Below are 9,224 nucleotides of genomic sequence, written 5' to 3'. Positions count from 1 at the left end.
AAGTCTTTAACTCCAGTTGCCCAGTCCTTACCACTCTTCTTCCTTGGAACCAATAATTCATATTGATTCTAAAATGGAAAGTAAGGATTTAAGAAAAGGAAAAACATGGAAATACCTATAAGAAATTATGAAGAGTGAAGCTAGCAGAACCAAGAGAACATAAGTCACAGAAAAGTGACTTGTGCACATTCACCACCAGAAAAAGAACTGATACATAGCAACAAGCAAGACACAGTTTCTATATATTTCTTTATGTCACATGATGCCTTTTCTAGTGCAAGGAGGGGAAGAAGGGTGGGAGCTACAGATGCCTGGGAATTTTAATGTAACCAACTGATCCACCATTCTGGAGGGCAATTTGGAACTATACTCAAAGGGCTATAAAATTGAGCAGACCCTTTGATCCTGTGATACCACTATTGGGTTTGTATTCCAAAGAAATCATAAAAAAAGTGGGAAAGGACCTACTTGTACACAAATATTTATAGCAGCTCCTTTTGTGGTAGCAAATAATTGGAAAATGGGGGGGGGGGAGGGAGGTGTCCAAACCAAACACATTGTGGTACATTTTGGTGATGGAATACTATTTCGTTGTAAGAAATGATAAGCAGATGGATTTCAGAAAAAGGTGGAAAGACCTACATGAACTGATACGGAGTGAAATAATCAGAAACAGAACATTATACACAGAAATAGCAATATTGTACCATGATCAACTATGAGAACTTGAATACTCTCAGCAATGCAATGATCTGGGACAATCCTGAAAGACTTATGATGGGGAAAACTATCCAGCTCCAGAGAAAGAACTGTTGGAGTCATCATTCACATCAGTGTATCTTTGGTTTTATTTTGAGCTTTTGGTTATATATGAGTTTGCTCTTACAACAATGACTAATATGGAAGTGTGTTTTGCATGACAATAAAATAAAATGTAATATTAAAAAAATAACTCCAGGTCTCTTTTATTTTCCAATGTAAATTCTTCTTATTACTTTATCTCCCCTCCCTCTCCTCCTTCCCCCCATCACATACTCTGCAAACCAGTGACACTGGCCTCCTTACTATTCCTCAAACATGATATTCAATCTCTCCACTCTAGGTATTTTTCATTATCTGTCCCCAAAGCCTAGAATGCTCTCCCTCCTCATCCCTTTAAGTCCTTTTGGCTTCCTTTAAGTCCCAGCTAAAAGGCCACCTTCTACAAAAAAGCTTTCCTTTCCTGATCCTTCTTTATTACTTTTTTAAACCCTTACCTTCTATCTTAGCATCAATTCCAAGAGCAATAAGAGCCAGGCAATTGGGGTTAAGTGACTTACCCAGGGTCACACAACTAGAAAGTGACAGAGGCTAGATTTGAACTTAGAACCTCCCAACTCCAGGCCTGGCTCTCTCTTTGCTCAGTCACCTAGCTTCCCCTCCCAATTTGTCTCAATTTGAACACCTTCCTTCTGTTGATTACTTCCAATTTGCCCCTCAAATTAAAGTATAAGCTCCTAGAGGGCAAGGACTATCTTTTATTTTTCTTCGTTTCTTCAGTCCTAAACATGGTGCTTGGCACATAATAGGCACTTTAATAAATATCTTTTAATTGGCTGTCTGAAACAGGTACAGAAATGAGCTAAGCTTTCCCAGAGGTGGACAAGGTTGTTGTTTCTGTTACCAGCCTGATTCTGTTCTAGCCCTTTCATATACAGATGTGAAAGGGGATCAGAAAGGGACTCAATGCACCCTTTATATCAACAATAGCTAAACTTCTTCTTGGGTCTGGGAGCCAGTCTTATGATAACAGGTGCCTGGGAGGCGCCAAGGTGAGACTTTACATATATTGCACATAGAATAGGCTGCTAGTCCTAAAATTGACCTTTATAGATAAACTGTTCTTTTCCATTTGAATATTGTGATAAGGAAAGGACTGTTGATGTTTTAGTTGCTTTTCAGTCATGTCCAACAATTCATGATCCCATTTGGGGTTTTCTTGGCAAAAATACTAGAGTGGTTTGCCATTTCCTTCTCCAGCTCATTTTACAGATGAGGAAACTGAAGTGAACAGGCTGAAGTGACTTGTTCAAGGTCACATAGCGAGTAAGGCTTTGAGGTTGGATTTGAACTCAGGTGTTCCTAACTCCAGGCCCAGCACTTTATACATTGTATCACCCAGTTGCCCCTAAGGAATGGATAAGCAGGTGGAATGTAAGGAACCCTAAATTGAGAATCTCAAGAGTCAGGAAGCCTAAGGTTCAGTCACCACTGTCACAAAACCATTATATGACCTTGAAAGAAAGAATTACCTCATTCTTTGTAAAGCACTTAGTAGGTACTTAATAAAAATTTTTGTTGATTGTTCTTCATTTGGAAAATAAAATAATAAGAACTAGAGCTCTCAGGTCCATTCTACGTCTAAAATGATATAACTTAAGACAGTGCTACTGTGCTAAAGGGAAAAGTCCTCATCCCTCTGGCGCAGTATTGAATTTAGAATCAAAAGACCCACATTTGAATTTTAGCTCTGTCATTAGCTGCGTCTGATGCCAGAATCTAAGGGGTATTCGGGAAGGACTAGTACTTCTGCTATGAGGGTTTTCAGAGCACTTCTCAGAGCCACTCATCCACTGTTAATGTCCATTTCTCACCCAGCTCTCACGGGTGGCACCAAGAAGCTGTAGCATTGCAGTGGTTGTGTTGATAAGACCTCTGTAGATGGGCTAAACCAGGTTGAGAGTAATTGACAGGCCTCAAACCTGTCAGTGAGTTAGAGGGTATGTCAACTCCAGGCATATGAAGACTTCCCCTGGTTGAATAGGATTTTTTTTTTTTTAGTGAGACTTTTAAAATGGGGGAGGGAGGTTGGGAGTTGCAGACTTGGCATATCTACTGCTTCTACTGATAATAAAGCTCCAGGTTCATTCTGTCATGGATCTCAGTTACCTAGGGGAAAATGAACCTTGAAGATTGTGTAACATTTCTCCAGGACAATCTTGTTTCAATGGACGCCTGTTTGAGCTACAATTAGTTTCTTCAGATCTTCTACTGTGTCATCTGTGTTGCACTTCACACAGATCTTTTGAATGAGAACAATTTGTTCCAACAACCTGTGGAGGCAGCTGAAGCTCTGTGGAGCTCATAGAGCTTGGTCAGTCATCAGAGATGCCAAGGCCATCTACTGAATCCTAGGCCATCACAAGTCATCCTGACTTGTCTTGCCGCCAGACTTGGGTGACTCTGGAAGAGAGAAAGAGGTTAATGACTTTGTGTACCTCTGCCCCGCCCCACCCTGATTATCTCTAATGATGATAATTTTAGGCCAAGCATAAGACTGGGAAGGCAACAACTCAAGATATTTGTGGGCAGAGAACTGGGGGGGGGGGGGGAATGCCACAACTGACACACTCCCTTTCTCTTCTGATGAACCCCTAGTCTGCTGAGAGTCTTGACTCATATAGAGGGATTGAGAATGTGGGACATAGAATCTAAATTCTATGACCTTGAGATAATCCACTCACAGGTAATTCAGAGCAGTGTTGGCCTCTAGGAATCACTGCTGGTAGACCATAATTGCTACTGATAAGGAGTTGAACCCTTTAAATTTATAATAGTCAAAGACCAGTTTCCTAGTATCCCTTCTATGTCTATTCGCCATACCGAAATGATTTCCTAAATATGCAACAATTTTCTCTTTTAAAAAATTGCTTCACCATTCCCCAATTGATAAATGGGCAAGGGGCATGAATAGGCAATTTTCAGATAAAGAAATCAAAACTATCAATAAACATATTAAAAAGTATTGAGGGTTTTTTTTGTGGTTTCAAAAAAGTGTTCTAAATCTCTTATAATCAGAGAAATGCAAATCAAAACAACTCTGAGGTACCACTTCACACTGAGCAGATTGGCTAACATGACAGCAAAGGAAAGTAATAAATGTTGGAGGGAATGTGGCAAAGTTGGGACACTAATACATTGTTGATGGAGTTGTGGATTAGTCCAACCATTCTGGATGGCAACTTAGAATTATGCCCAAAGGGCTTTAAAAGATTATCTGCCCTTTGAACCAACCATAGCACTGCTGGATTTGTACCCCAAAGAAATAATAGGGAAAAAGACTTGTACAAAAATATTCATAGTTGTGCTCTTTCTGGTGGCAAAAAATTGGAAAATGAGGGGATGCCCTTCAATTGGGGAAATGGCTGAACAAATTATGGTATATGTTGGTGATGGAATACTCTTGTGCCCAAAGGAATAATAAACTAGAGGAATTCCATGTGAACTGGAACAACTTCCAGGAATTGATGCAGAGTGAAAGGAGCAGAACCAGGAGAACATTATACAGAGAGACTGATACACTGTGGTATAATGGAATGGAATGACTTCTCCATTAGTGACAATGCAATGATCCTGAACAACTTGGAGGGATCTATGAGGAAGAAGCTATCCACATTCAGAGGGAAAACTGTGGGAGTAAAAACACAGAAGAAAAAATACTGCTTGATCACATGGGTCAATGGGGATATAACTGGGGATGTAGACTCTAAACGATCACCCTAGTGCAAATATCAATAATATGGAAATAGGTCTTGATCAATGACTCATGTAAAACCCAATGGAATTGAGCATCAGCTATAGGAGGGAGTTGGGGGTAGGGGAGGGAAAAAAGATGAATCTTGTAACCATAGAAAAATATTCTAAATTAATTAATTAAATAAAAATTACCAAAACTTGAAAAATAAAAAATTGCTTCAGGGGGCACCTAGGTGGCTCAGTGGATTGAGAGCCAGGTCTAGAGACAGGAGGTTCAAATCTGACCTCAGATACTTCCCCAGCTGTGTGACCCTGGGCAAGTTACTTAACCCCCAATGCATAGCCCTTAACACTCTTCTGCCTTGGAACCAATACACAGTACAGTGATTCCTCACCTATTGTGGGAGTTATGTTTCAAAGACTCCCACAAAAGGTGAAAATCTGAAAAGTAGCAATGTTATATTTCTTTTATCATTTATACATATTTTAAGGCTTTATAAACCCTTCCCATTCTCTCCTATAAACCTTTTCCACATTCTTATAAATACTTTGTATGCTCTTAAACACTTTCTACATTCTTAAACCTGTGTAATTTTAACAACATATAAAATTCTATATGGATACTCACTCACCAGTGAAATACTATACCACAACTTGAATGAAAATCCTGCAAAATAGAGAAAACTCCGCAATACAGAATTAGGCTTTTTTAAACCTGCGATGCAATGAATGAGTGAAACATGATATAGCAAGGAACAACTGTATTGATTCTGAGGTGGAAGGTAAGGTTTTTTTTTAATTAAAAATTTAGAAATTGCTGCATCTTCCTTTTTTCACAAGCCAATTTGTGTAAATTTCTTAGTTTATATTCCATTCCAAAAAGATTAATAATTTATGATCATTTCTATAATAATTCATAAATCTTAAATGTACTGTAAAGTTATATAATATATATATTGATAAAATCCTGTATGATTTTCCTAATTATAACTTGAACAAATAGTAAATGTAACAATCATACTACCAATACTGTAACTTGTTTGGGAGCACAAAGCTTTTCAAAATGTGGTTACATTGAGGGTATTTATACTTTTAATTCTTTTTCAGTTACTAATTAAGACTGTTTGCTTGACTTCATGACATAGCAGAAAAAAACTTTTTCATTACAATAGCATATTGTGAATAATAGAAAAACTTACATTCCTTTGTTTGATAAATTAGAATTTTATTTATTTATCTTAATGAGTACAATTAGGAGAACCCACCTGATTACCTGTACTGGGATCCCTGCCCACACATGCCTTATGGATGTTCTCAGTAAGATTTTCAGGTTCAAATACTTATTTCAATGTTCTGTCACAAGATGAGTACTGTATACTAACCATTCTTCAGCTGAAATAGGGACAAATGCATCCCATTTGTCAAATGAATTTCTTATCATATTTAGAAATATGTAGGCTTTTATAATAAAATGTGAACCATTTCTCTATACCTTTCAAATGATTAATAAGCAGATCTTCATTTTATTCCATTTAAATAATATTATTTATTGCAAAAGGTTAAAATTTTATTTTTTATTAATTTATTATCCACAGTTCTAACTTTTCCCACAAATTAAATCACTTTATCTTTTCAAATAAAGTATAAATTTGGGAGTCTTACATTCATTTATTTAGAATACCCAGTTTTTATAAAACATAGCAAATATATGTTTCAGAAGGAAATGTTTGTATAATCAATCAATTTCCTTTATCGTTCTTATCATATGTAACAATTTCTTCTTTTAGCTTAAACATCCTTTGATGTACTCTGGCATGAGAAAGCCATTGAATTCTCAATAATCCAGTAGTCCCTTATGCTTTGTTCCAGTCATTCAGTGGAGTCCAATTCTTCACAACCACATACTGTCCATGTTTTCTTGGCAAAGGTACTGGGGTGGTCTGCCATTTCCTTCTATAGTGGATTAAGGCAAATAAGCATGAAATGATTTGCCCAGGATCACATAGCTAAATCAGTGTGTAAGGCTGAATTTGAACTCAGATCTCCCTGACTGTTGGCCCAGTACTGTATTCTCTAAGCCACCTAATTGCCTCTTTGTCCTTAAATCATCACACATTTTTTCAAAATGCTTTCCCTTTAATGAATTGTTTTTATAAAGTTGATTTTTCTTGTAATAACTTGAAAAACTGTGTACCTCCTCCCTCATATTTCTCAGTACAAGTGATTGCCTACATAGCTCTACATTTAAAATTTGTGCTTGTAGACTCTTTTGTTCTGACATTGTACAGTTCGATATAATTCTCCTACATTATGCATTTTTCATTAAAATTCAATTCAATTGAAAATTTATATTGGTATGGCAGTACCATCAATAGGTTTGCAGAGTGATCAATCTCTGTTAGGATCAATTTCAACAATATAGCTCATATGTAGCTAAATGAGCACTTTTATTAACTAGAATCATTTCTTCTACTTCAACACAAAATAGGAAGATTTCAGTTTCTCAAATAAATGATTCAAATATATGACCAATTCTGCTTCCCACCATATTATCTGAAAGTGAAACCATCAAATTTCTTTTCATATGATTCTTCAAACCTTGTTTAGACCATCTTGATAACTGTAAGTCATATCATTGTTTTTTTCCTTCAAATGACATTTTAAGCTTAGCAATTCTTTAATTAATGTTATATCAGGAAGTAGGCAAGATACCAAAGATATCTCTCCCCTCAAGTTACTTTGCTATACATTTAGACATCCCAACCTAGGAGTTATCCAGGATTCTTCATTCTCTCTCTCTCTCTCTCTCTCTCTCTCTCTCTCTCTCTCTCTCTCTCTCTCTCTCTCTCTCTCTCTCTCTCTCTCTCTCTCTCTCTCTCTCTCTTTCTCTCTCTCTCTCTCTCTCTCTCTCTCTCTCTCTCTCTCTCTCTCTCTCTCTCTCTCTCTCTCTCTCTCTCTCCCTTTACCTTCCATCTTGGAATCAATACTGTGTATTGGTTCCAAAGCAGAAGAGTGGTAAAGGCTAGGCAATGGGGGTTAAGTGACTTTCCCAGGGTCATACAGCTAGGAAATGTCTGAGGTCAGATTTGAACCTAGGACCTCTCATCTCCAGGCCTGGCTCTCAATCCACTGAGTCACCCAGCTGCCTCTTTCCCACTTCTTTCCAAGGAAAACTGTGATTCCTGCCTTGACCTGAGTGTATAACTTTTTACATTAATATTTCTTGTAAGGGGGCATAATTTTTAGATTAAAAAAACTACTTTCTTGGCCTTAATCGTTTAAGGGGGAAGATACCTCCTGCTTAAACACACTCTCCCACCAAATGCCTGTAACATAAAAGACAATTTACAACTAGGGAATAAGTCCATTTCTTATGTTAGCATATAGCAAGTAGAAATCAGAGAAGTGATATAAATTAGAACATATCAGAAAATACACACAAGTGAATGAACTCTTTAGATGATAGTAAGATCTTGTTCAACCAAGAAAGAAAGGCCTCTTTCTCATCTAAGTGGAAATTCCTGTCTCCAGGAAGGAAAGCTAGAAATTGGAGATTTGAGGAGCTAACTGTGTTGCGGAGCTAACTTTGCCTACATGTCTGCCTTCCAAAGTCTTCTTTTTTTTTTTTTAGCTCATTCTTTTTTTTGGAGTTGTTCCTGAAGAGAGTGTGGAACTACAAATGCCCTCTCTTAAAGCAAGACTGAAAAATGTCTCTCCTCTTCAAATCTACCTCTCACCCAAGTTATCATTTTCTTCACCAGTTAGAAAAGTATTATGCAAAATGCTACAAGACTTGATTGGAAACCAGAATAACATTCAGGCAATTAAATTCAAATTTAATTGTTGAAAATTTCAAATGTAGTAGAAGGAAAAGAGAGGATCATGACTTCTATTTTCCTCCTTCCCATTTGATGTTTGCAAAGCACTTTACAGATATTATCTCATTTGATCCTTACCACCGCCTTTTTGGGGGTAAGTGTTATTAGTATTCCCATTTTACAAATGAGGGAACTGAGTTAAAAAAGAGGTTGGTCAACTAGTCCAGGGTCACACAGCTAATAAGTAGCTGGGGTCAAATTTGAATTCAGATCTTTCTGACTCCAGGGGTAATGCTAGGTCACCTAGATGTCTTATAAAATCCTAATACAAGTGTAAAGATATTTGTCCTTCTAGCTTGATGGAATTAGAAGGAAGCCAGATATTGACTGGCCAAAGCTCTGACACACTTTAAAAAATAGGGATAATGCTCTCTAGGGAGGTGGAAAGACTCCAGGCAGGAGGCAGCCTTGAATGTGATTCCCAGAAGCAGAAAAGAGAGCTACCTATGGATTCAAGAGGCAATTAGCCTGGCAGTCTGGTGTTGAACTAAGGGAGAAGGGCATGCCCTAAGAGCCCAGGAGACCAGAGAGCCCAGCTGAGATGCTCTATGTACTCAGGGATCTGAGTAACCCTCAGGCAGAGAAAGTACATAAGGGCCCTGCCAGTGTGTCTCTCAGTATTTTCTTATACTAATTATGTACCTATTGTTTGTTGTGGGAGGATGAGTTCCAGTTTATTGGGGGGAAGAGCACAGGATATTTTGTAGCTATTATTCATAGTGTGCCATCTCAGTAAATACCTTTTGAATAATTGTGTCTACTGGCTATTTAAAAAACAACAACACTCTAGTGACTGGGAGGCTCCTAAACTGAGGTTTTAGAAGTTTGGAT

Source organism: Monodelphis domestica, chromosome 2 (genome assembly GCF_027887165.1).
Source record: "Monodelphis domestica isolate mMonDom1 chromosome 2, mMonDom1.pri, whole genome shotgun sequence".
Classification (NCBI taxonomy): domain Eukaryota; kingdom Metazoa; phylum Chordata; class Mammalia; order Didelphimorphia; family Didelphidae; genus Monodelphis; species Monodelphis domestica.
The sequence above is the reverse complement of the archived record's forward strand: the minus strand, read 5'-3'. Positions refer to the sequence as shown.